At 44.6% G+C, this 24,812-nt stretch overlaps 1 protein-coding gene across 4 annotated transcripts in view; it reads right to left on the bottom strand.

The window, feature by feature from the left end:
- GALNT7 (polypeptide N-acetylgalactosaminyltransferase 7) overlaps positions 1 to 24,812 on the bottom strand; it is a 262,812-nt gene that overhangs the window by 86,198 nt on the left and 151,802 nt on the right. The gene's annotated exons all lie outside the window — the stretch shown is intronic.

Here is a 24,812-nt window from a genome sequence, read left to right as displayed (position 1 = left end):
CAAGGAAAACAGTGAGTAACATGTGCATGAGAGTTCAGATATCACATTCACTTTGCTGGAACTGTCAAAGCCTGCGGGGGGGGGGGGGGGGGGTTTCCAGCAGTAAAAATGCAGTGTGTGAACAAGCCCTAACAGTATTGTGTAACCAAAGGAAATGTATGCCTAAATTTGTGCAAAGCATGGGTTAGACCAGTGGTGGCAAACTTATGGCATAGATTACTTGTCAGCTCCTCCATGTCACATAAGTGAGCCGGATTACTGCATAACTACCGGAGAGAACATCTTTACCATCAGACCACTATTACTTATAGGACTTTGCCTGGTATGCTTTCATAGCTATTGAGCTATGTAGCAAATGTCTGTTCCAAATGTGCTACAAGTCCCTTCTGTACCTAGTGTGTCCCTGTGTGGGGTGACGGATGGTTCCAGTCACTGCTCTTCCTCCCCCCAAACAGCTGTTTGCAACAAATGGCAAAAACATTTGTGCCATCATCACAACCAAACAAGGTGCCCATTGTCATTTGGAGACACATGCATTCGGCGTGCTGCGAGTAGCCCCCTCCCCTATATTGACCAAACAGACTTATAAAAGGAATAAGAACGGGAGTTGCACAAGCACAACCCTATCCTTGGAGAGACTGGCTTATTAAGAGAGGCTCACAAGTTCTGGCTGCACTGACAGGTGGCAGAGTCCTGCTATAATCACCAGATCCATCATAAGCCTCAACCTTCTAACAAAACAAGGACTAGCACAAATTGTCATCCTCATGTCCCATAGGATTATATGCAACGAACATTCAGTCAATATTCTTCCGATCTCATTCCTTTATGTGGGTGCAGCCATCTATACATAGTAATTACTGTGACCTGAAATCCTGAGAGGAAGATTAATGGTGCTAATTACACATAATGCCTCATATTCCTTGACCTACATTAATACAAATATCATTACAGTGAATAACCCTCTTACCCTGCCAGGGAAAGTGTGCAGCCGTATAATGCCATCCTCCCATGCGAGTCTGCAAGCATTGATGGATGGACAGGGTGACCTTGATTTTATCTGCAGTAAATTCACCATTACATAAAAAAAATCCTCCTACTTTATAGATGTTTAATAGATTAACCCACATATTGGATGTTTTATCCATCTAAAACCTGACTAAAGCTCAGAGCTCAAGTCCTGCCAGTCAGGTGAATACTACGATGGATCCTGCATCATTATTTACTGGGCTCAGATCTAGAGAATTTTCTTTTCCTTCAAACAAAATCAGGTCTCCTCTTGGTGTAAATCAGCACCCCGCCAATTCTTTTGCCTATAAGTGCAGCAGAAGGCATTAAAGAGTAATGTTGACGCTTTTGTGTAGGCGGTGTATAATTGTGTCAGTTAATGTGCCATTTCTGGGGTTTCTGCCATGGCGATTCCTTCTCCCCTTTGATTCTAATCATTCAGCCTATATTTTCCATTATGTCTAAGCTTCTGCAGAGGGAGTGCAGTCTTATCACACAGCACTTGCTCAGCTCCATGTTTTATCTATTTAAAGGCAGATCCATAACATAGAACTGCTGTCCCCGAATTCACAATAGTCTTATTGTATTCTATGTGATGCAGCTTCAGCACGTCTCCCCTGCCTCCTGCTTGTGATACATTACTCCCTGTCATCTAATACAAGCAATAGTCACAGCACCAATCGGAGAAGGTACTGGGCAGATGCGTTTCAGACCGTCATGTCTTTAATCGTTGTAATAATTAAAGAACTGATGGGATGAAATGCATCTGGCCAGTAACTTCCCCGTTTGGGGATGTGACTATTATGCTGCTGTTCAATTCTTTTTTTTCTTTTAATACAACTTCAATAAATTTTCTACATTTTATATGGAACTTCCGAAGGTGGATTCACGCTTTTCTACTATCCATAGTAGATAGGGTCCTACAATAACAAACTTCGCTATCACGGGCAAATCCTTCAAATTTACGGTAAATGGAATATGTAACCAGGGTTTTGCCACTATGTGAGAGTAGCATAGAACAGAAACAGAGACCCTGATTCCAGATATGTCACTAAAGCCCCCGTTACACACTGCGATATCGCTAGCAATATCGCTGTAAAGTCACCGATTTTGTGACACAGCAGCGATATCGCTACATGTGATACTTACCTCCAACCGGCTCCCCCCGCTGATTATCGCTGGTCGCGCGAGAAGGTCCTGGATCATTTCTCGTCGGGCGCTTCATGTGGTGCCGACGAGCGACGCGTGGACGCAGGCAGGAGGACGTCAGGATCGCCGCGTCTGACAGGTAAGTAGCGACCCCCGACTGCTGCTATGTCGCTGGTGAGATCTGCCTGTGTGGCAGCTCACTAGCGACCACTTAGCGATGCACCAGCGATCCATATCGTTGTCGGGATCGCTGGTGCATCGCTAAGTGTAACGGTACCCTTACTCTGTAGTCTTGATAAAATGACTGTTGTATCAGATCACTAGAGGATTAGTAAACCTGCTGCCAGGTAGTCCTCCATAGTCATCAACTCTGTATAACCCCATCTCTAGCACTGATTGATAAGCTTTCTGTTAATAGGCAAGAAGCTGTCAATCACTGATGTGGGCGGGGTTATACAGAGTGATTTTATCAAATCAGCAGCAAGCCACCCAATAAGTAATTCATTGCTGGAATCAGGATCTCTGCCCCGTCATCATGCTGCTCTCAGATGAGGTTGAAAAAAACCTGGTAACAGATTCCCCTCAAAAGGTCAGACTGGCTCTAAAGGCCCCTTTACATTTAGCGATGCACCAGCGATCCCGACCACAATATGACCCGGTCAGGATCGCTGGTGCATCGCTAAATGGTCGCTAGTGAGCTGCCAAACAGGCAGACCTCACAGCGATGCAGCAGTGATAGAGCGGTCGTTACTTACCTTTCAGACGCGGCAATCCTGACGTCCTCCCATCCACGCGTCGCTCGTCTGCGCCAGCAGGAAGCGCCCGACGGGAAATGGAGCTGCGCGATCAGCGACAGACAGTGGGGGAGCCGGTCGGAGGTAAGTATCACACATAGCGATATCGCTGCTGCTTCACCTAATCTGTGATGATGTAGCGACATTGCTAGCGATATCGCTATGTGTAAAACCCCCTTAACACTAATTGAAAACAGCCTTGGCCAGATGGAAAGAGCTCTGGGCCAAATATGGAGGCAATGTTGGCATATCACAGCAGCATTCAGGGTAAATGTGCACATAGCAGAAACGGTGCAGAATTTCTGCTTGGATTTGCAGAAACTCTGAGCAGATTACAGTACCTGTCATTTGAATGAGATTGGTACAAATCTCGTCCATGTGGGGTGTCATTTTTCAAAATGAATGTTTAACAGATATTTAGTTTTAAAAATGACAACATTTGGAATTCTATTATGGACTTCTACTAAAGATTTTAACACTTTTAATGAAGGGGAGATGCAGCAAATCCTCAAGTATTTTTGGCAGATTTTTCTGCTGCATGTGCAGCTACCCTAAGAGTCAGTGCAGAGATGCTGTGGGTTTTTGAGCAGATTTCACCATATGTGCAGAAAATCTGTGGTCTCTTTTGCAATGTAATGCATGCTCATACTTCACACTCCCCTATCCAGTGGCCAGGTGCCAAAGGTTATTGGTGAGGTTACAACACCTGCACAGGCACTGTCATCACTGGCATTAACAGTCCCTTAAAGGGAACCTGTCACCATGAAAATGCCATCCAATCTGCAGCCATCATGTTATAGAGCTGGAGGAGCTGAGCATGTTGATACTGTATTCAGTTTTGTGAGAAAACATTTAGTACAATCAGCATTTTCATAATTTACACCTCTGCTCTTTCCGGGATTTTCGGTCCAGTGGTCCCATCAGTGACTGACAGCTTCTTTGTATAAGTGTGCATGCAGCGGTAGCTGTCAATCACTGATAGGACTGCCCACTGGACCAAAAAACCCAGAATGAGCCGAGGTGTAAATGATGAAACCGCAGATTACATGGAATTATTTCTCAGAAAACTATATATCAGTCTGCTCAGCTCCCCCTGCTCTATAACATGGTGCCTGCAGATTGGTCGGCATTCTCATGGTGACAGGTTCCCTTTAAGCAACAGTTCCTGTGCAGGAGGCCACCATGACTCCGCTGAATGGACTAACACAACCATTACACCACAGAATGACGGAGCCATATCTACGTCCATAACTTTTATTCTATGGGACGTTGTCTATTGCCTTTACTGGAATATGCAAGTATCATCCATGACACCGAGTCACTCGACCACCATAGACTTTGCCTGTGCTGTTAATAGTAATTGTTCGGACTGAGAATATAATGTATCCAAGCTGTGAAAAATGTATTTTTTTCATGTATATCTGATATATGAAAACCAGCTCTAGTAAACAAAAATGATCAAACAAACAAGAAAAGAAATCAGGGAAAGCCCGATTGTAGTGTGAAGTTCTCCTTTAAGCAATATCTAATGCTGCTTTCTCTGACACAACAGTTTGTTTTGCGCAGAAGTACCGGCCAGGCCTCCAAGGGTGTACGGAGGAGGCTGCTGGTGACATGGACTATAAACAGAGCAGAAAATAGCTAACCAGTCACCCGGCAGTAATTATAAGATGGCATTATGCATTGGTAGAGGGGTACATTAACCGTTACAATGCTGTACACATGGGTGCTACCACAAAGACATAACCTCTACTTATAATTAAAAAAAAAGAAGATATAAAATGAGTTGGTACGGAGGATGAATGGTATTTATTAGGCGTGTGGTGCTGATCCAGCTATAAATAGGTAAGGCAGCATAAGGGCACGCTGTGGATTCAGCTTGGAGGCAGGCGGCCACCAGTGACTGGAGAGCTCTCACACTGGAGTATAATACGGAGGCGTGCAATGCGAGGAAACATCACACTGTGCTCTGACCAATGTTAGTAAATGAGTTGATGCTCATCTGCGAGTTATCCTAGCTCGGATTGGACTGAAAAAAAAAAAAATTGCAGCATGCAGCAATTGCGAGAATCGGATAGATCTCATGGATGCAAGTCGATGGGTGCACAAAAAAAAAAAAAAAAAAAAAAATCGCATGGCACACAGACCATGGGTGTGCCATTTGATTTTTAAGCACACATATAAAAAAATCAAAAAAAACATGAAATTTCATCAGCCAAGTAGAGTAAATTCACAGCCCCAACTGTCAAAATAAATAGATTGAATAGATATAGAATACTGCAGATAGATGTATTATTGCAATTTAATGTCACAAGCCCCCTACATATAATAAACTAACACCCTTTAGTGCCTTTCATGTAACACTAAAGGGTGATTAGCCTTATTTCACGTATTAAATATAAAAACGACGTGCAATTCCTCAGATCTCCCCAACTGCCATGGTACATTGACAATCGTGGTAATGGGTTTGTGGGGTTGATGTCAGCAGCTGTTGCTGACATCAAGCCCAGGGGTTAGAAATTAAGAGGCGTCTGTCAGACAGCCCCATTACTAACCCCGTAGTCAAAAGAAATAAAGGACTTTTCTGTCTGTGTGCTCATTTGTAAAACTCACTCCCTCGACAATTTCCTCCTTTTACTCATTTATTTAAAATAAAAAAATAAAATCCTTACCAGTCCTCCCTAATCCAAAAAAATGGAGGTCCCACAAAGATCCCAGTCTTCTTCGTCCAGTGTATAGAGCGCTGTTCAGAGAATGAAGCTCCATAGACTGGAGCAGCAGCCAATGCCAGTTCTCGCGCTGCACTCCGTGAGAACCTGGCTGTTCTGACGAGCAGTAACGTTAGTAAGGTTACTATAGTTCACAACTGCTGGGTCACAGAGGACAATAAGAGAGTCGGAATGATGATCAGTGACGTTAACACTCATCATGGCAGCTCTTGGGATGCGCAGTGCAAGACCTGGCAGCTATGAACTGTGGTAACCTTACTGATATCCCTGCTCGCGGCGTGAGAACTTACTGCCGTTTCTCACTCTGCATGTGTTGACGTCAGTAAGATTACCACAGTTCAAAGGCTGTGAACTGCAGTAACATCTGATGTCACGGAGCGCAGAGTGAGAACCGTCAGTGGTTGTTCCTCCAGTCTATGAAGCTTTGTTCTATGAACGGGGCTCTATACACTAGAAAAATTAGACAGGGATCGTTTAGGGACCATCATTTTTTGGATTACAGCGGACTGGTGTGGATTATAATTTTTTAATAAATGGGTTAAAGAGGAAAATTGTTCGGGAGTGATTATTACAAATAAAAGGACTTTTCTGTATGTTTATTTCTTTTGACTATGGGATTAGTAATTGGGGCGTCTGACAGACACCTCTCCATTTCTAAAGCCCCCGTTACACACTGCGATATCGTTAGCAATATCGCTGTAAAGTCACCAATTTTGTGACGTTGCAGCGATATTGCTAGCGATATCGCTACATGTGATACTTACCTCCGACCGGCTCCCCCGCTGCTCATCGTTGGTCGCGCGAGAAGGTCCTGGCCATTTCTCGTCGTCAGCTTCCTGTGGCGCCGACGAGCGACTCGTGGAGCCGGGCGGGAGGACGCAGGATCGCCTCGTCTGACAGGTAAGTAGCGATCCCCGTCCCCAGCGATGTCGCTGGTGAGATCTGCCTGTATGGCAGCTCACTAGCGACCACCTAGCGATGCACCAGCGATCCTGACCGCATCATATCGATGGTCGGGATCACTGGTGCATCGCTAGGTGTAACGGTACCCTAACCTGTGGGCTTGATGTGCATATATTGTCCCACAAACCTGGGAAACCTGAGAATCTGTTAACCCTCCGTCAGGCGCAATAGATCTGACAGGCACACAGTAATTAGTTTCACTTCTCTCTCCTTGCCCACTTATCAGAAAACCCCACCCCTCCTAGTTATCTCCTGACTCTACAGGCTCTGTGAAACCTGATATCACAGTGACTCCGCAGACCTTCTAGTGAGCAGATATCAACACTTTGGCTTCTCAGGCACATTGCGCCTGATTTCAACACAAATTGAAAGGTTAGTATTTTCTTTTTTTATTCATCACGATTGTGTATTTAGCTTGTTTTATGAAGGATTAATGCTAAGTTAGTGTACATAAGTACTGTTTTCTTAGACAAAAGGAGGGTGGCTTCTAAGGCACATTGCGCCCTAACACATACTCTTTCTCTCTTGCTTCAGATTTTCTGCTGCAATGGCCAGAAAACAGTATGATTCATCTAAACCCCTTCATTTAGAAGAAATGAAGATTTTTTTGTTAGAAGATGATGAGGAAGAACCAGCAGTAACTGAGGATTTAGAGGAATCTAGTGACATTTCATCTGAAGATGAGGTAGCAGAATGTAACACTGATTCTGGAACAGAGCAGGATGGTGATGACACTGATACAGAGGAAACAGACACAGATCTAGCTTATTATTTGGGCAAAGATAAAAATACAAAGGACGTCCCAAGGACGTTCCAGAACAAACACCGACTCTACCACCTTCTAAAAGACGCAGTTGTACTACCTGCTCATTTGTATCTGGTTTCAGAAGGCTTTCTTAGGGTATGTGCACACGTAGTTTTTAGTCTCTGCGGATTTTGTAGAGAAAACCGCAGGAAATCCGCAGGACAAAGTGCTGCGGTTTTTCTGCGGTTTATCTGCGGATTATCTGCGTTTTTTCTGCGGTTTTGCCCTGCGGTTTTACACCTCATAATGGATGAGGTGTAAAACCGCAGCGTTTCTGCACCAAACAATTGACATGCTGCGGATTGTAAACCGCAGCAAAACCGCGCGGAAAAAAACGCAGCATGTGCACAGCTTTTTTTTATTTCCATAGGAAATAAAGGTACTGTACAACGCAGCAAAATCTGCTGCGTTTCTGCAGAGCCAAAAACGCTGCGGAAACGCAGCAGAATCCGCAGCGTGTGCACATACCCTAAATATGACTGCAAAATATGTAAAGAATCAATCTGCCTTTCCCATGCAACTTTCGCCTGCCAGCCTTGCTTTTCTAAGTGTACCTGTGCTGCTTCTGCTGCAATTGAAACCACTGAAGATGAGTAGAAAATAATTAAGTAACATCTAAGTGCAATATCCTTTAAGTTTTTTTTCCATAATTTTATATTTAAGCAATAGTTAAGTAAAGATAACTGGAGCCTATTTGGCGGTACTACCGAAAAGTGGTACTTTTAGTTAATAAGTTTATGGTTAATAAATGGTTTTTTTTGCATCTGATTTGGTGTAATCTCTTTTAATACATTCCTATGAAGGTCACTGACTACTTCTATAGTCCTGAAATTGAAATATGTTGCTACTATAGGTGGTTTTCTGACCTGTGCTTGTCAGGCACATTGCACATGAACTGAGGAGAATCTATATTGCGCCTGACGGAGGGTTAAGCAGGTAACCCAGAGGCTGAGGAATTGTGAACTGATGGGTGTCAGGTATTGACCTGTGCGAATGTAACCGCAAATTAAATGAACTAATATGTCAGATACGTGTCTTTAAAGTGTGCAGATGTATCCTCTAAGAAAATGGACTATATGTCGGGTCTGTGATATTCACATGGCCCATCGTGGTGTAATAAACCAGGAATGGACATATGTAAAGGAAGAAACGGTTGCGGTTTGTTTAAATGTCGCCGGCAAGAGTGTACTCCAACCGGCGTAGTGATCGCTACGTCACAATAAACAAAATTTCTCTATTAGTTGGAAAGCTCGCACAGAGAAATTACATCTATGCAAATTACATAGAGAATTACAGTATGCAAAAGATAATGTTAAAATCGCATTGAATACGGATTGCATAAGCATTTCATACGGATGCTAGTTGAGAAAAATCGAATTGTAAACGCATGACACTCATCCTACTTTTGAGGATCAACATCGGACCGATTTTTTTATACACTAGTGTGACTCCAGCATATGAAAATGTAAGGGTACAGCTCGCTTTTTTAAAGAACTAAAAAAAAAGGAAAAAAAACAAAGAGGGGTCCCTTCTATTTTTAATAACCAGCTATCGTAAAACAGACAGCTGGGAGGGCTGATCTTCTCAGGATGGGAATATCCATGAATATTTGCCCCTCCACAGCATAAAAAATATCAACTCACAGCCGCTCCAGAGAAGGCGCATTCATTAGATGTGCCAATTCAGGAGGTTTGCCTGGCTTTTCCCACTTGCCATTGTGCGTTGACAAGTGGGGTAATGGTTTTGGGGTTGATGTCAGCTATGTAATGTCTGCTGATATCAAGCCTAGGGGTTAGTAATGGAGATAAGACACCCCTATTACTGACCCAATAGTCAAAAGAAACACACACACAGAAACGTCATTTTAAATGGAAAAAGCACTCCCGACCCTCTTTTAGGCTAGTTTCACACTAGTGTTTTTGAGCGCAGCGACGGCCTGCTCACGGCCGCCGCTAAGCCCCGCCCCCTGCCGCGCCTCCGCCGGTAGCTCCGCCTACCGGCGCATGACGCTGCATGCGCCCTGCGTCCCCTATCTTTATCACTGGGGGCGCAGGCCGTGCACAGTATGCGTTTGGCGGCGCATGCGCCTTTTTGACGGTGCGCCGGCGCAACCAAACTGCAGCAGGTTGCGTTTGGCGCAGGTCGGCGCACCGTCAACAGGACGCATGCGCCGCCAAACGCATACTGCGCACGGCCTGCGCCCCCAGTGATAAAGATAGGGGACGCAGGGCGCATGCAGCGTCATGCGCCGGTAGGCGGAGCTACCGGCGGAGGCGCGGCAGGGGGCGGGGCTTAGCGGCGGCCGTGCGCAGGCCGTCGCTGCGCTCAAAAACGCTAGTGTGAAACTAGCCTTACCCATTTATTACTCAGCTGCATTCACTGAACTGTCAAATGATGAAAATTACAGTCAATATTCTGTATGTTTTTTTCAGCTTAAATAAAAATGATCAGTGTAAAAATTATTATTTTTATTAACAGGGCAAAAAGTGTCCTATTGTTACAGATGATTCTGGAATTTCTGGTCGGTTGGCAACCTTTAGGCTGTGTTCACACACTGCGTTTTTTAGCGGTTTTTACAACGGTTTTCACTATAAAACCGCTAAAAATAAGCTTCCCAGTCATTTCTATGCATTTTGCACTTTTTGTGCACATTGATGCGTTTTTCTACCGCGAAAAAAACGCATCGCGGTAAAAAACGCAGCATGCTTATTAATTTTGCGGATTTTTCCGCGGTTTTGGCTTCTTCCATGCGTTTTGAAACCGCTGCGGAAAAAACCGCATCAAAACCTCGCAAAAAACGCTGCGGAAAAATAGGTGCGGTTTCTGGGAAGGGAGTCAGGTTTTCAAGCAGAAATTTTCTGCTACGTGTGCACCTAGCCTTACAGAACAGCCCCAACAACTATTTCTTACATGGTATTAAAGGGATGCCGATGTATCCGGAACGGAGAGTATGGATCTGTAAAAAGCTCGAAAACCACTCAGACATCATATGGCAGAGGTCACTGAGCACTTGTGTAGTAATCCCCCTCACAAATTGCTTCATACATATTTAGTGAGCAGAAGTGAATGGCTCCGTGTCATTACTATTCCTGTACTTTCACACAAATTGTCCCGCATTCATGAAAGAAACATGAACATTTATTTACAATGCTCCGTGCATACCGCCATCTTCCATATCCACCGGCCTGAAGGAGCAAACTCTCAGACTTTGATCTGTAAATATCAGACCTTGTCTGGTTGGAGATCTTCTGATCTGCCAGCTCCCGGGCAGGCTAGCTGTCATTACAGCCCCCACAGTCTATTCAATACTGCTGAATGACAAGTCTGCCCAGTTCTGCAGCAGTAAGAACAGAAGGATACAGACCCACAGAAATGAAGGGCAGCTGCAATGATCGCGTTGACGTCACCATTGATGTTGCTCATTATGTCAACGCAATAGGTGGTGGCATGCTGGGATAATAATTTTTCTCAGTTCTGTAATTATTTGCTAGTGACAAACTATTTGGCATACCTCTCAGACTCTGGGTCAGTAATAATGTGTTAAATGTACCATCATGGAGGGAGTCACATGGGTGTGACAGTATGCCTTCCAGCAAGGCACACCCTTCAAGTGTCAGGTTTGTCATCTGGTTGGTATTTGATGACCTGCCTAAAGAAACTGGAACTGATTTACAGAGATGAAAAAGATGTGATTTTGCTTCTAGAAAATACTCAAACAACAAGATGGGCCAAAAGGGAAAGTTATGAAACAGAATACACAATGTCAGAACAGCAAGGAGATGTATTACCAGCAGCTCACAGCCAGGTGCCAGGGCGGAATGGAATACAAATAGAAAACCTATAGATACAAAGAAGTAAGGTTTCTCCTTGCGGAGAGTGACATGCCAGCTGTGGCTTGTCAAGGTAAGGAGGCTTATTCGCCTCCTTACCTTGACAAGCCACAGCTGGCATGTCACTCTCCGCAAGGAGAAACCTTACTTCTTAGACCCTAGTCCAGAGACTCTCACCTAGCCAAATCAGATCTCATACTTTGCACTGACGAGAGCCAACAGCTCGAAACACCGTGTCTGCAAATTGAGATTCTGATTTGGCTTGTATCCTAAGTCATACTTCAAGACTCGTTAAAGGGTTGATTGTGACTTGTAGGATCGCTACTACCAATAGGTGGCGCTGTAGAGTAAAAGTCCTCTTTCTTTCTGAAGAGGCAATTTGCATATAGATACAAATACATTTGATAAGTAGATATGACCTGCACCCACTCAAATAATAATAAAAAATATCAATGCAAATGTTTGTTGTTTTTGCTAATAAAACCTAAGGCAATGTGCAAATGGTGCGGTTTTGTGGCATTTTTTCAGCGCATAAGGAGTCTAAAAAACGCTAGGGAATCCTTATGCCAGCTAATTTAATAAGAATCCTGAAGTGCTGTGCACATGATCAGTAATTTTCCTTGAGTATCCACAGTGCATTTTTTTCTGCAGCATGTCAATTCTTTATGCGGATTTTTAGTGTTTTCCACACACTGACTTCAAGTGAGTCAGTCAAATCCGCAAGAAAAACGCAGGTATAAAAAAAGTGTTTGCGGAGATTTTGTTTGCGTTTTTACGAGCTTCCCATGGTGCTTCCCGAGCTGTCATCTGTGTGACAGCGTGGGAAACATCGCCACCGCGATAACGTTACTGTGGTTAAGATCGCACTGCTGTCAGAGAGCTGCGGGGTCATGCTGTCAGATGTTAGCGTTCCCCCACAGAGATACTGTAAAAAGCTTACAGGTCAGCAGGCGTGCACTGATGAGAGACTACTACTCTCATCAGGCTACGTCTGCTGCCACTAATAACAGGAGCCACTCATGAGAGTAGTCTCTCGTCAGCAGATGCCTGTGATCAAACTAAAAAAAAGAGAAGAAAAAAAGTAAAATAATTGAATACATATTCAAATAATAAAAAACAAATTATACTAACACCAAATCCCCAATGCCCTTGTCTTCTATTTAAAATGTAAAATAAAAATACAACATATACTCACATTAATGCCTAATCTCCGATGCCTATATCTCCTAGAAAAAAAAAAAACAAATAAACCACTATATACTTTCCTGTCCGCCGTAGTCCACATAATCCAGAGTGTTCCACGGCGATCTCATGTGTTGAACAGTCACATCGGGAGATGTGACTGCTCTAACCAGCCGTCGGCCCGCTCTAGCTGGCAGACAGGTGAGGAATATTGTGGTTTATTTTATTTTTGCTGTAGGAGACGTTGGCTGCAGTGGATTGTTTAATTTAGATTCAATAGAAGTAGTGTGTGTAATTATTTCAAATAAAGGACCTTATTCTTGGTGTGTGTGTGTGTTTTCTTATAATATCACTATGAGGTTAGTAATTGGGGCATCTTATAGATGCCTCTCCATCACTAACCTGTGGGCTTGATGTCACCTGACAATACAAAGGTGACATCAACCCTCCTAACCATTACCCCACTTGCCACCGCTACAGGGCAAGTGGAAGAGCGAGGCTAAGCGCCAGATTTGGGGCATCTTATAGAGATGTGCTTTTTCTCGGCCGGCTGAGAGCTGATGTTTTCAGTCTCGGAGGGGGCCAATATCCATGGACCCTTCCTAGGCCATTAATATCAGACCGCAGCTGTCTGCCTAGCCTTTGGTGGTTAGGTTTTATAGGAGGACCCTATGTCAATTTTTTTTCTGGGGTCCCCCTGTAAACTGGTCAGTAAATGCTAAGTTGACAGCTGTGAGCTGATGTTAATAGCCTGGGAACCTTTACCTCTATTGGCTCCTTCCCAGAATATTAACATCAACCCTTGGCTTTTTTTTATTTTTGTTATAAATTAACAGTTGCTATTTGGTTACAGCCTATGTAGGTACATTCTGTCAACGCTCCTACATAGGCTGCTTACAGTGTGTGTTTACTTACCGACAGTAATGAGGGTGTCTGGCTGACACCTTTTCATTACTGAACCTTGGGCTTGGTGTCAATGATAGCTGCTGAGACCAAGCCCCAATCTCATTACTCTGATACTACTGCATCAGAATGAGAAAGGTGGTGTTGAAACAAGAAATTACATCACAAAACTTTAAATAATCTTTATTTAGCTCAAAAAAGCCTTCATTGCTGTAGAAAAACGCATGCAAAAACGGCATTAAAACTAACAGCAACAAATGAGCGTTCTTGCTGCCAAAAGATATGCAGAAACCTTGCAGAAATTTCTGCAAGCAAATACTTAACATGCACACATACCCTAAGTGGATGTTCTACTACTGGATAACCCCCTTATTAATTATTAGCCCAGGGAGGTAAGAAGAAGAAGAAAAAAAAAACAAAAAACAATAGTTATGGCAGTTTTCTTCACAAGTGTGCTGGGATCAAAATCCAGCGAGTACACCATGAGAGCCCATCAGTGGCAACTGGTTAGTTGTTGCATTCTTATTTTGATCCTAGCAGACTGGTATCGCTTACAACAGGGGAGTGGCGCCACTCAAGGCGGTGATTATCAATTTTTTTTTCCCTCACCTCCATGGCCCCATTAATGGCAATGTCCAATAGTGGACAGATCCTTTAAATCCTTTTATAAATGTGTTCACATAATTTTCCTCTATGTTTGGAATGACTCAACCGATGCCTTGTACCAAACTAGCCGGGAGATTTATGCCGCTGCTGGTGGTGTACTTCGCTCTCAGAGCATTGCCTGTACTGGGTACATCTGAATCCACTTCACAGCAAGGAACATGAATGGATGGGTTTGAAGCCTGTAAATTGAAAGTAATGCATCATAAAATGTATGCACAGTAAGTTACAGAAATTTTCATCTGTATTACTTACATAAAACTGGAAAAAAAAAACCCTCCTGTTCTGCTCCTGTTGTAATACGTGTTTTCTGGAGGTTTGTGTGAAAAATGGGGCCTGATCCTTTCCTTTGTTAACAGGTTGGCTACTTTCCCTTGGGAATAGTTGTGCCACGTAAATGCATATTAATAGGTGGTTATTCTGTCGCCAATACATTGCATGCCTAACTGCACTTTGGCATCAATATTCACCACGTATTCTTCTAATACAAAGCCGCTCGCAGCCACAGCCGGTGACGAGCCTGAGGAGAGGGAATTCCAGGCAGGAAGGCTCTGCTGCCTAGTAGCCAGGGACTCCGATAGCAGCAGTAATTACCGCCAGCTTATTTTATTAAGCAGTATCAGACATGCAATTAATGTAGTGATGTAATTAAACAACTCATCATATTGCTGCTGAAAGCACAAGCTCTACGGTCGAGCTGTTCTGGGCAATCTTCTTAGCCAAGACATGATTGACTGAAATATTAAAACTTCTGCATTGAAGAGATAGAATTCAATTTATGGACTTAACAAGGGATGGGCCTAATGGAAAAGCCAAAAGAAAACATTTGCTACAATCGGTGCAAAGGAAAGCACTATTACTATTTCTAAGGAGTCTGCCCAAGGACAGAAGTGTGCGTCAGTCTGTACTGCGGCATCCAGGAGTCCTGACGTTCCATACTCTATGGGTACCGTTACACCTAGCGATGCACCAGCGATCCCGACCAGCGATATGACGCAGTCAGGATCGCTGGTGCATCGCTAGTGAGCTGCCACACAGGCAGATCTCACCAGTGACATCGCAAGGGTCGGGGATCGCTACTTACCTGTCAGACGCGGCGATCCTGCGTCCTCCCGCCCGGCTCCACGCGTCGCTCGTCGGCGCCACAGGAAGCGCCCGACGAGAAATGGTCCAGGAGCTTCTCACGCGATCAGCGTTAACCAGCGGGGGAGCCGGTCGGAGGTAAGTATCAGACACAGCGATATCGCTAGCAATATCACTGCAACGTCACAAAATCGGTGACTTTACAGCGATATTGCTAGCGATATTGCAGTGTGTAACGGGGGCTTAAGCCACACAGCAGAAGCACTCCTTGTGTACTGCTTACATCTAGGGAGGAAGACTCCATTCACATGCCATATATTAGCTTTTGGCCATGTTCACACATTCAGCATTTTACCTCAGTATTTGTAAGCCAAAACCAAGAGTGGGCAGTCAGAGGAAAAGTATAACAGAAACACGGCACCACCATTTATCACTCACTCCTGGTTTTGGCTTACAAATACTGAGGTAAAAAACTCACCAAATTCTGAACTTGTGAACGTGGCTTTACTTTTTGTTGAATTTATGACAGGAAAAAATTCTCCATATGTAATTAAGAACTTATCGAGGGTCCTTTACACGTGTTGGAGCACTATCACGACTGCACAACACAAAACATAAAATGGCCATACGTACAGGAATTTAGGTAATCAGGATGAAGTGTAACATGTGAAGGATACGTCTTCTGTAAGGCAACCATTAGTTGTTTTTTGTTTTCCGAGTGACCAGAGGGGAGGTGGGAATGTCTGCAGCCAGGAAGATGGCACAGCAGTGGCAATCTCTGTGAGGGGTGAACAATGTGTTTGTACATAATGACACAGTAAGGAATGAACACATGACGCCTCTTTCAGGCACATCTTCACCAAAATCCACCTAAAAAAAGTGCTTAAAAAAATGGCAAGAAAAATTAACATATGCACTGCAATGTAAAAATGACTTCTAGTTCATATGTTTAATGATTTGATGTTCTGTAAACTATTTCAGGCTAAGAAAATCTGTGAAGCAATTAATAAGCGTGACCTGTCTATTTGTCAGGCTGCTAAATATTTTACACATGATGTAAAAAAAATAAAAAATCACAGGTGACAAAACCGCAGCAATAAAAACATCACAGATGTCGGCAAAAATATGTTTTATAAATAACACTGCTGGCATTTTCCTGAAATGTCTTCTTGAATCAAAAAACAGCAGGTATGCCACCATCTAAAACAGGTCACATGAACACACCATACCCTAAGGATACTCTCAGATGCATGTCATTTTGGTCTGTCGAATTTTCCAAACGGAAAGACAGAATAAATACCTACAGTGAGGAAAAGCCGGATTACTTACCGGTAATGCTCTTTTAATGAGTCCACGACAGCACCCACTGGAGGTATCGGATCCGCCCCATTTGGAACAGGAAACCCTACAGGAAAGATAAAAGGGGCGGTCCGCCTTTCCTCCTCAGTTTTGCATTTCAGAGTACCAGGAGGACCGCCAAGGATTAGGCAATGTCTTGTACTTGTAACTTTACTTATCCAACTTTAGCAGATATACTTTTAATATTGATATTTCTAGCAGGGAGGGAAGTGAGCGGGTGCTGTCGTGGACTCATTAAAAGAGCATTACCGGTAAGTAATCCGGCTTTTTACCCTTCGCTACGACAGCACCCACTGGAGAGATTCCAGAGACCATCACCTGGGTGGGACCACCGTGCTAAGGACAGTCCTGCCAAAGCTTAGGTCAGAAGTAGACGAAAGGTCAAGTCTATAGTGTCTATAGAAGGTAGAAGGGGATGACCAAATTGCCGCCTTACATATGGTTTCAATTGGAACGTCTCCCCTCTCCGCCCAGGAGGCCGCCATTGCTCTGGTGGAATGTGCTCTGATGTCGTCCGGAGGTTCTTCCTTTTTTGCAGAGTAGGCTAAACGAATGGCATCCCTGATCCATCGGGAAATGGTGCTCTTTGTGACTCCATACTCTTTTTTACAGCCCTGAAAAGAAATAGAGAGCCCTACACTGCCTCCAGCTCTCGGACCTTTCAATATACTTTAGGACAGTTCTTCTGACGTCCAAAGTGTGGAATTTCTGCTCTTCCGGAGTGGAGGGATCTTCAAAGAAGGTTGGGAGGAGTATCTCCTGAGACCTATGGTACTTTGTTGATACCTTAGGCAGGTATGAGGGGTCTGGCTTTAATATTAATCTATCCCGGTATACCTGCAAAAAGGGTGGATCTATGGACAGGGCCTGGATATCACCCACTCTCCTAGCGGATGTCAGTGCTACCAAGAGGGCCGTCTTAAATGATAAATATTTAAGGGATATCGTATCTATCGGTTCAAAAGGTTCTTCTGTCAGGGCGTCTAATACCAAGTTTAAGTCCCATGTAGGGATTGTAGGTATGTGAACCGGAGTTATTCTTTCACATGCTGTAATGAATCGTGATATCCACTTATTCCCTGCTATATTATGGCCATACAGCGCCCCCAACGCAGACACCTGTACTTTCAGTGTGTTTACTGACAAGCCCAATTCCTTCCCTTTTTGTAAGAATTCTAAGATAGGAACTATCGGGACTTCTGCTGTATGAGATGCTGTATGAAACTGTAAGAATTTCTTCCATATTCTTTTATAAATTTGGGTTGTGGACTGCTTCCTGCTCTGTAGGAGCGTAGTAATTAATGATTCCGAAAAACCTCTTGATCTTAATAGGTGCCTTTCAAGTTCCACGCCGTCAAGTGTAAGTTGTCCACTTGAGGGTGGAAGAAAGGGCCTTGGGAGAGTAGGTTGGGGTTTGAGGGAAGAACCCAAGGATCTGTCACTGACATAATTCGTAGCCACGAGAACCACGGTCTCGGGCCAGAATGGTGCTCCTTTTCCTCTCTGATTTTCCGAATCACTTGTGGTAGGAGAATCAATGGAGGGAAGGCGTATGCCAGCTTGAATTTCCATGAGGCCTGGAGGGCATCCAGTATGTCTGGGTGATCTGCTGGAGACAGGGAAGCAAAGGTCTTTGTTTGTCTGTTCTCCCTTGTGGCGAAGAGGTCCACTTGAGGATGCCCCCATAGAGCTACTATGTCCTGGAAGATTTGGCGATTGAGGCACCACTCCCCTTGCCGAAGTGTGTGTCGGCTTAAGAAATCTGCTTCTTGGTTGTCCTCTCCTCTGATATGAAGAGCTGAGAGGGACAACAAATTGCTTTCGGCTAAGCTTAAGATTCTTGCTGCAGAAGACATCAGAGTCTCTGATCGAGTACCTCCTTGTCTGTTTATGTAGGCCACTGTGGTGGTGTTGTCCGACAGGATCCTGACATGTTTCTGTTGGAGCTGTGGAAGGAAATGATGTAGAGCATAGTATACTGCTGTCAGTTCTTTTAAATTAGACGAGTATTCTCTTTCCGCTCTATTCCATCTTCCTTGACAAAAGCTATTCCCCATATGGGCTCCCCAGCCTTGGGGGCTAGCGTCGGTGGTTAGGATACCAGATGGTACTATGACCCATGGGACTCCTGAGGATAGATGGTCATCATCTAACCACTATTCCAGAGAAGTCAAGACCTCCTGAGTTAGAGTTATCTTGCTCTCGAGGTGACCACCATGTCGCCTCTCCTCCTGGAGGATCTGATGCTGAAGTGTGCGGACATGATAATGGGCCCACCAGACTGCAGGGGCACAGGAATCTAGCGACCCCAATAGCGACATTGCCCCTCTCAGAGACATGCGTGGTCTATCTATGGCTGCCTCTACTTTCTCTTTTGTTAGTGCAATCTTTACCTGAGGAAGTAGACATTTCTGGGTTATGGAGTTCAATTGGAACCCCAAAAACATCTGGAGGGATTGCGGAACGAGCCTGGACTTCTGTATATTGATGATCCAGGCTAGGTCCTGCAAAGATGAGATTGCATCAGCCACTCGTTCGGTACATTGGGTATCCGAGTTCCCGATTATTAGGAAGTCGTCTAAGTAAGGTACGATTAAAGTATCTTTTTGACGAAGATAGGCCATCACCTCTGCCATCACCTTGGTGAAGATTCTTGGCGCTGTAGAGAGGCCAAAAGGCATGGCTGTGTACTGAAAATGATGGACCTTGCCATCGAACACCACTGCGACCCTTAGATATTTTTGGTATCTATTATGGATAGGAAGATGATAGTAAGCATCTTTTAAGTCAATCCCCGCCATCACACAATTTGGAAAGAGAAGCTTTATGGTGGATCTGATTGATTCCATCTTAAACTTATAATTTTTTATAAACGTATTAAGCTTCCTTAAATTAATAATTGTTCTAAACGTACCATCTGGTTTGGAAATTAAAAATAAAGGAGAGTAGAAGCCTCTACCTTCCTGTCCCTCTGGGACCTCCACTAAAACCCCCTTGCATAGTAGGCTCCGAATTTCTTCTTCGAGGGCCTTTTGTTGGGCCATAGAGTTAAGGCGGGTTAGGATAAAGAAATCATAAGGGTTTTGAAGGAATTCTATTTTCATTCCTTCTTTAATAATACCCAAGATCCATGGGTTTGAGGATATTTGTTCCCATTTTGGATAAAAGAAACGTAATCTACCCCCTACAGGTGGGTCTGATTTTTTAATTTCTATTTTCCCTTCGGAATGTTGGCCCTGCCGTCCCCCCGGAAGTTGCTCCTCCTCCCTGGGATCACCGCGCGCATGCTCCGACGCGCTCTCAGCCATCCCGCCCCGGAAGTTCAACCATTACTTCCGGGGGGTCAGGAGACTCTGCGCCGGCCGGCTACCGCGCCGCTTTGATGTGCGGCCCCTGCTCTCCATGCGGTCCCCCTCTCTATGCACCGCCACCGTTGCTGTGCGCTTTTTATTTCAAAAGAAAACCTTTTTTTTTTTCTGCGCCACTGGCGCTCTTACCACTCCCAGTAGCGGTGCGTCCCGGTGCCTACCGGCGCTCTCCTGGGTGAGACAGGGCGGCCCTCCCCGGACCCCGTCATCACCCTTCGTTCACCAGAGGGGGGAGCAGTCTAGCGGAATCTCCCCCGACGCTGCCTCCGGACCGCAGCCCCTGCCGTTCACATGGAGACTGCACAGGCGGCATGCCTGGCCCAGGTATTCTTTCCTGAAGGATATTGTGGCTCCGTTTGGAACAGGAAACCAAAACTGAGGAGGAAAGGCGGACCGCCCCTTTTATCTTTCCTGTAGGGTTTCCTGTTCCAAATGGGGCGGATCCGATACCTCCAGTGGGTGCTGTCGTGGCGAAGGGTAAAAATAAGTATTTGATACACTGCCTATTTTGCAAGTTTTCACACCTACAAAGAATGGAGAGGTCAGTAATTTTTATCATAGGCAAACTTCAACCATGAGAGAATCTAAAAAAAAAAAAAAAATCCAGAAAATAACATTGTATGATTTTTATGTAATTAATTTGCATTTTATTGCATGAAATAAGTATTTGACACAATAGAAAAACAGAACTTAATATTTGGTACAGAAACCTTTATTTGCAATTACAGAGCTCAGACATTTCCTGTAGTTCTTGATCAAGTTTGCACATGCTGCAGCAGGGATTTTGTCTCACTCCTTTAGGCCGGTTTCACACGTCAGTGGCTCTGGTACGTGTAGTGACAGTTTCCTCACGTACCGGAGACACTGACACACGTAGACACATTCAAATTAACGGGTCTACACATATGTCAGCGTGTTTTCACGGACCGTGTGCCATGTGCAAAACACGCTGACATGTCAGTGGTTGTGGGAGTGCACGGTCTGCAAAACGTGCTTAACACGTGCACACGGAGAACAGTTCACACTGTCCTCCGTGTTCACAGACGGCTGCCGGGGAAGAAGCACTAGTGTAAGCGCTGTTCAATCGCTTCGATATGGGATTAGGAGTATAATAAAGATATTAAAACTGTGTAGTGTATTCTTTCATTAAAATACTTTGCTCTTATTGTGTGTGTGTGTTTATTTAACCCTTGAATAACTCTAGGATTAGTAATGGAGAGGTGTCTTATTGACACCTCTCCATTACTAAGCCGAGCTTAATGTCACCTTACAATAGCAAGGTGACATTAACCCCTTATTAACCCCCACTTGCCACTGCTACAGGGCAAGTGGGAAAAACTTAACCAAGCTCCAGAATAGGCGCATCTAATAGATGTACCTTTTCTGTGCAGCTGCGGGCTGCTGTTTTTAGGCTGGTGGGGGGGAAAGATCAATGGCCCTTTACCAGCCTGAGAATAGCAGCCCCCAGCTGTGAGTTTTGCCGGGTTAGTTCACAAAAAGAGGGGGACCCCACGTCGGGTTTTCATTCATTCTTTCTCTGCTGTTGCCGGCAGAGCAGGAGAGAAGAATGACAGCGGTGTTCAGCACCAGCCACCAGGGAACAGCGACTTACTGTAGCACTTCTTCCCTGGCAGCCATCCGTGTGGTCCTCATGCGGCACACGTGTGCCACATGGATGTACCACATATCCACACAGACACGGATAGTCCCGGTACAGTTTTTTCCGGTGCCGGAATTATCTGGACGTGTGAGACTGCCCTTATGCAGATATTCTCCAGATCTTTCAGGTTTCGGGGCTGTCGCTGGGGGACATGGAGTTTCCTCCTTCAAAGATTTTCTATTGGCCTCAAGTTCGGAAACTGGTTAAGACACTCCAGGACCTTGAAATGCTTCTTACGGAGCAACTCCTTAGTTGCCCTGGCTGTTTGTTTCAGGCCATCGTCATGCTGGAAGACCCAGCCACAACCCATCTCTTCAGTGCTCTTACTGAGGGAAGGAGGTTGCTGTCCAAAATCTCGCTATACATGACCACATCATTCTCCCTTCAACACTGTGCAGTTGCCTTGTCCCCTTTGCAGAAAAGCACCCCCAAAGTATGATTGTTTCTCCCAACATGTACTCCTCCTTGTTTCTCCAAATACAGCGAATGAAGTTGATACCAAAATGTTCTATTTTGGTCTTATATGACTACATAACCTTCTCCCATGCCTTCTTTGGATCATACAGATGGTCATTGGCGAACTTCAAACGGGCCTGGACATGTGCTGGCATGAGCATGGCATCTGCAGGATTTTAATCTATGACGGCGCAGTGTGTTACTAAGGTCTAATGTTAGGGACTGTGGTTCCATCTCTTTTCAGGTCATTGACCAGGTCCTCCCATGCACTTGCTTACCTTTCTCAGAATCATCCTTACCCAAAGGTGCAAGACTTTACACGGAGCCCCAGACCAAGGAAGATTGACAGTCATCTTGCGTTTATTCCATTTTCTAATAACTGCCAACAGCAGGGATTTTCTCATTTTGTCTTTTGTAGGTGTTGTATGCTTCATGGCCAATGTGAACATGCATTTATATGCTGCATGTATGTAGGGAAGGTGACCGGATGGACAGACTTGTCAGAATAGAGAAAGGAAGGTTTGCACAGTTTAGACAGGTGTCAGTTACTACAGTGGGAAAACAGCTGAGAAATTTAGTGGACGTGCAGTACCTTGGGTTGACCATTAGAGTGCAGGGAGGAGTGTAAGCAAAGGACTTGACATCAGCTTAGGGCTTAGGAAACCGTTGGCCATGGGGGGCGGAGTTACAGGGAAACGGGAAAGATATAAATTTGACAGGAGGGTTCCAGAAAGTTCCAGTCCCCAGGGGGAGCTCCAGTGACAGGAGGACTACGACAGTTTGTGCACTGTGAGGAAAACAAAACCAGGGGGACTGAGGAGAGAGAAAGTCAGGGGGGTGGTCCTGACACAAGAGTAACGCAGTATAGACAAGGCACTGAGGTAAAGCATACCGTACTGAGGGAGAGACGACTGTTTAGTAAAAGTACTGTTGGTTTACGGGCCTAAGGCGGCCACAGTAATGGATCTGACAGGAGCGTCGAAGAGTGAAGAGGGGGACGGTGCATATATGTACGTCCCCGGTGTAAAGTACAGTGTGCGGGAAGCGGCCCTGGAAACGGAGGGCCGATAAGTGAAGTGAATTGAAGTGCGGTGTACTTCGGAGGCCGTCAGGCGGACGGCAAGAGAATAAACTTGGACCTGTTGTACCCGAAACCTGCCTCATATTGTGTCTGTACGTTACTGCGTGGTATATCGAGGGACCACCCCCCAGTCCGGCCCACTGCCCCTACATGTATACCAACTCAAACCAAGTTCAATTTTTGTGTTTTTTTTCTTATTATTCTTGCATTCTGTACAAGCCGGGGGGGGGGGGCTCCCTCTCCTGAGCTGGAAATTGTATTTAAAGGCTACCCCTGACTGGCGTTCACTGGTTGGAACCCGGTCCTTTTGTCTGCCCTTATTCACACACTGACGTCAACTTTGACACATAAGGTTGTTAATATTAGACAGTGTAGGACCGCCCCGATCACAGTCACCTTGTCAACGGTGGGATGGCTTTTATGCTATATTTGATTAAATACAGTGTTACTAAGAATTATTTAAGATGCACTTTTGATTTTTCTTTAATTACAGCAGGGGTTTTCTCATTTTGTCTTTTGTAGGTTTTGTGTGCCAACAGTTGTTGCCTTCTAACAAAGCTTCTTACCTATTGTCCTTTAGTCCATCCCAACCTTGTGTAGGTCTACAATTTTGTCCCTGATGCTCTTAGACAGCTGTTATGTCTTGGCCATGGTGGAGAGGTTTTAATGTGATTGATTGCTTATGTGGACAGGTGTCTTTTATACAGGTAACAAATTCAAACAGGTGCAATTACCTATAATTATTGCAGTGTAGGAGGACTTCTTAAAGAAAAACTAACAGGTCTCTAAGGCCTGGATCACACTTCCATTTTTAAAATCCGTCTTAGGCTAGTTTCACATTAACCTTTTTTTTGCGCAGCGCATCGTGCGCATAAAAAACGCAAAGAAAAACGCAAAACAAACGCGCGTTTTTTTAACATTATGCGCACGCTGATGTGTCAAAAAAACGCAGCGTTGCTTGCGTTTTACATGCGTTTTTGCATGCGTTTGCGTTTTTTTATGCACATGCGTTTTTAGGTGTGACGTTTTTTCCATTGTCTAGAGAACATTCTAGACTTGTTTCACTCAAAAACGCATGCGCAAAAAAACGCAACCGTGCGCAAGACCATGCGCACGCATGCGTTCCCATAGACTTCAATGTGTTGTTTTTGCGCATTCCGTGCGCAAGCGTGCGCATGCGTTTTTTTGCCGAGACAGGGCGCACCAAAAAATCCAACATGTTGCGTCTGGCGCGCCTGGCGCAAAAGACAAAAAAACGCATGCGCACGAAAACGCAAGTGTGCGCAAGACCATGCGCACGTCATGTTAAACATAGGTGCGCAGTGCGCATGCGCACGGGTGCGCACGATGCGCAGCGCACAAAAGCGCAAATGTGAAACCAGCCTTAATCCGTTCTTTTCCGTTAAAAAAACGGATCCGCCATTTTTTTTTTGAGGATCCGTTTTTTTTTGTCCCATAGACTTCCATTAGCAGCTACCACGGATCCGTCAAAAAAAGGATCCGTTTGCGGCAAAACGGAAACGGATCCGTTTTTTCACACTTTGACGGATGCATGCGGATGCCAAAAAATAGATGTGTGAAACAGGCCTAAGAGGCAGAATTCTTGCTGGTTGGTAGGTGATGAAATACTTATTTCATGCAATAAAATGCAAATTAATTATTTAGAACTCATACAATGTGATTTTCTGTGTTTTGTTTTTTTTTTTATTTTTAGATTCTCTCACAGTTGAAGTGTACCTACAATAAAAATTACAGACCTCTCCATTCTTTGTAGGTAGG

Source organism: Dendrobates tinctorius, unplaced genomic scaffold (assembly GCF_039654945.1).
Source record: "Dendrobates tinctorius isolate UK_male_01 unplaced genomic scaffold, ASM3965494v1 ptg000008l, whole genome shotgun sequence".
NCBI lineage: Eukaryota > Metazoa > Chordata > Amphibia > Anura > Dendrobatidae > Dendrobates > Dendrobates tinctorius.
The sequence above is the reverse complement of the archived record's forward strand: the minus strand, read 5'-3'. Positions and strand labels throughout refer to the sequence as shown.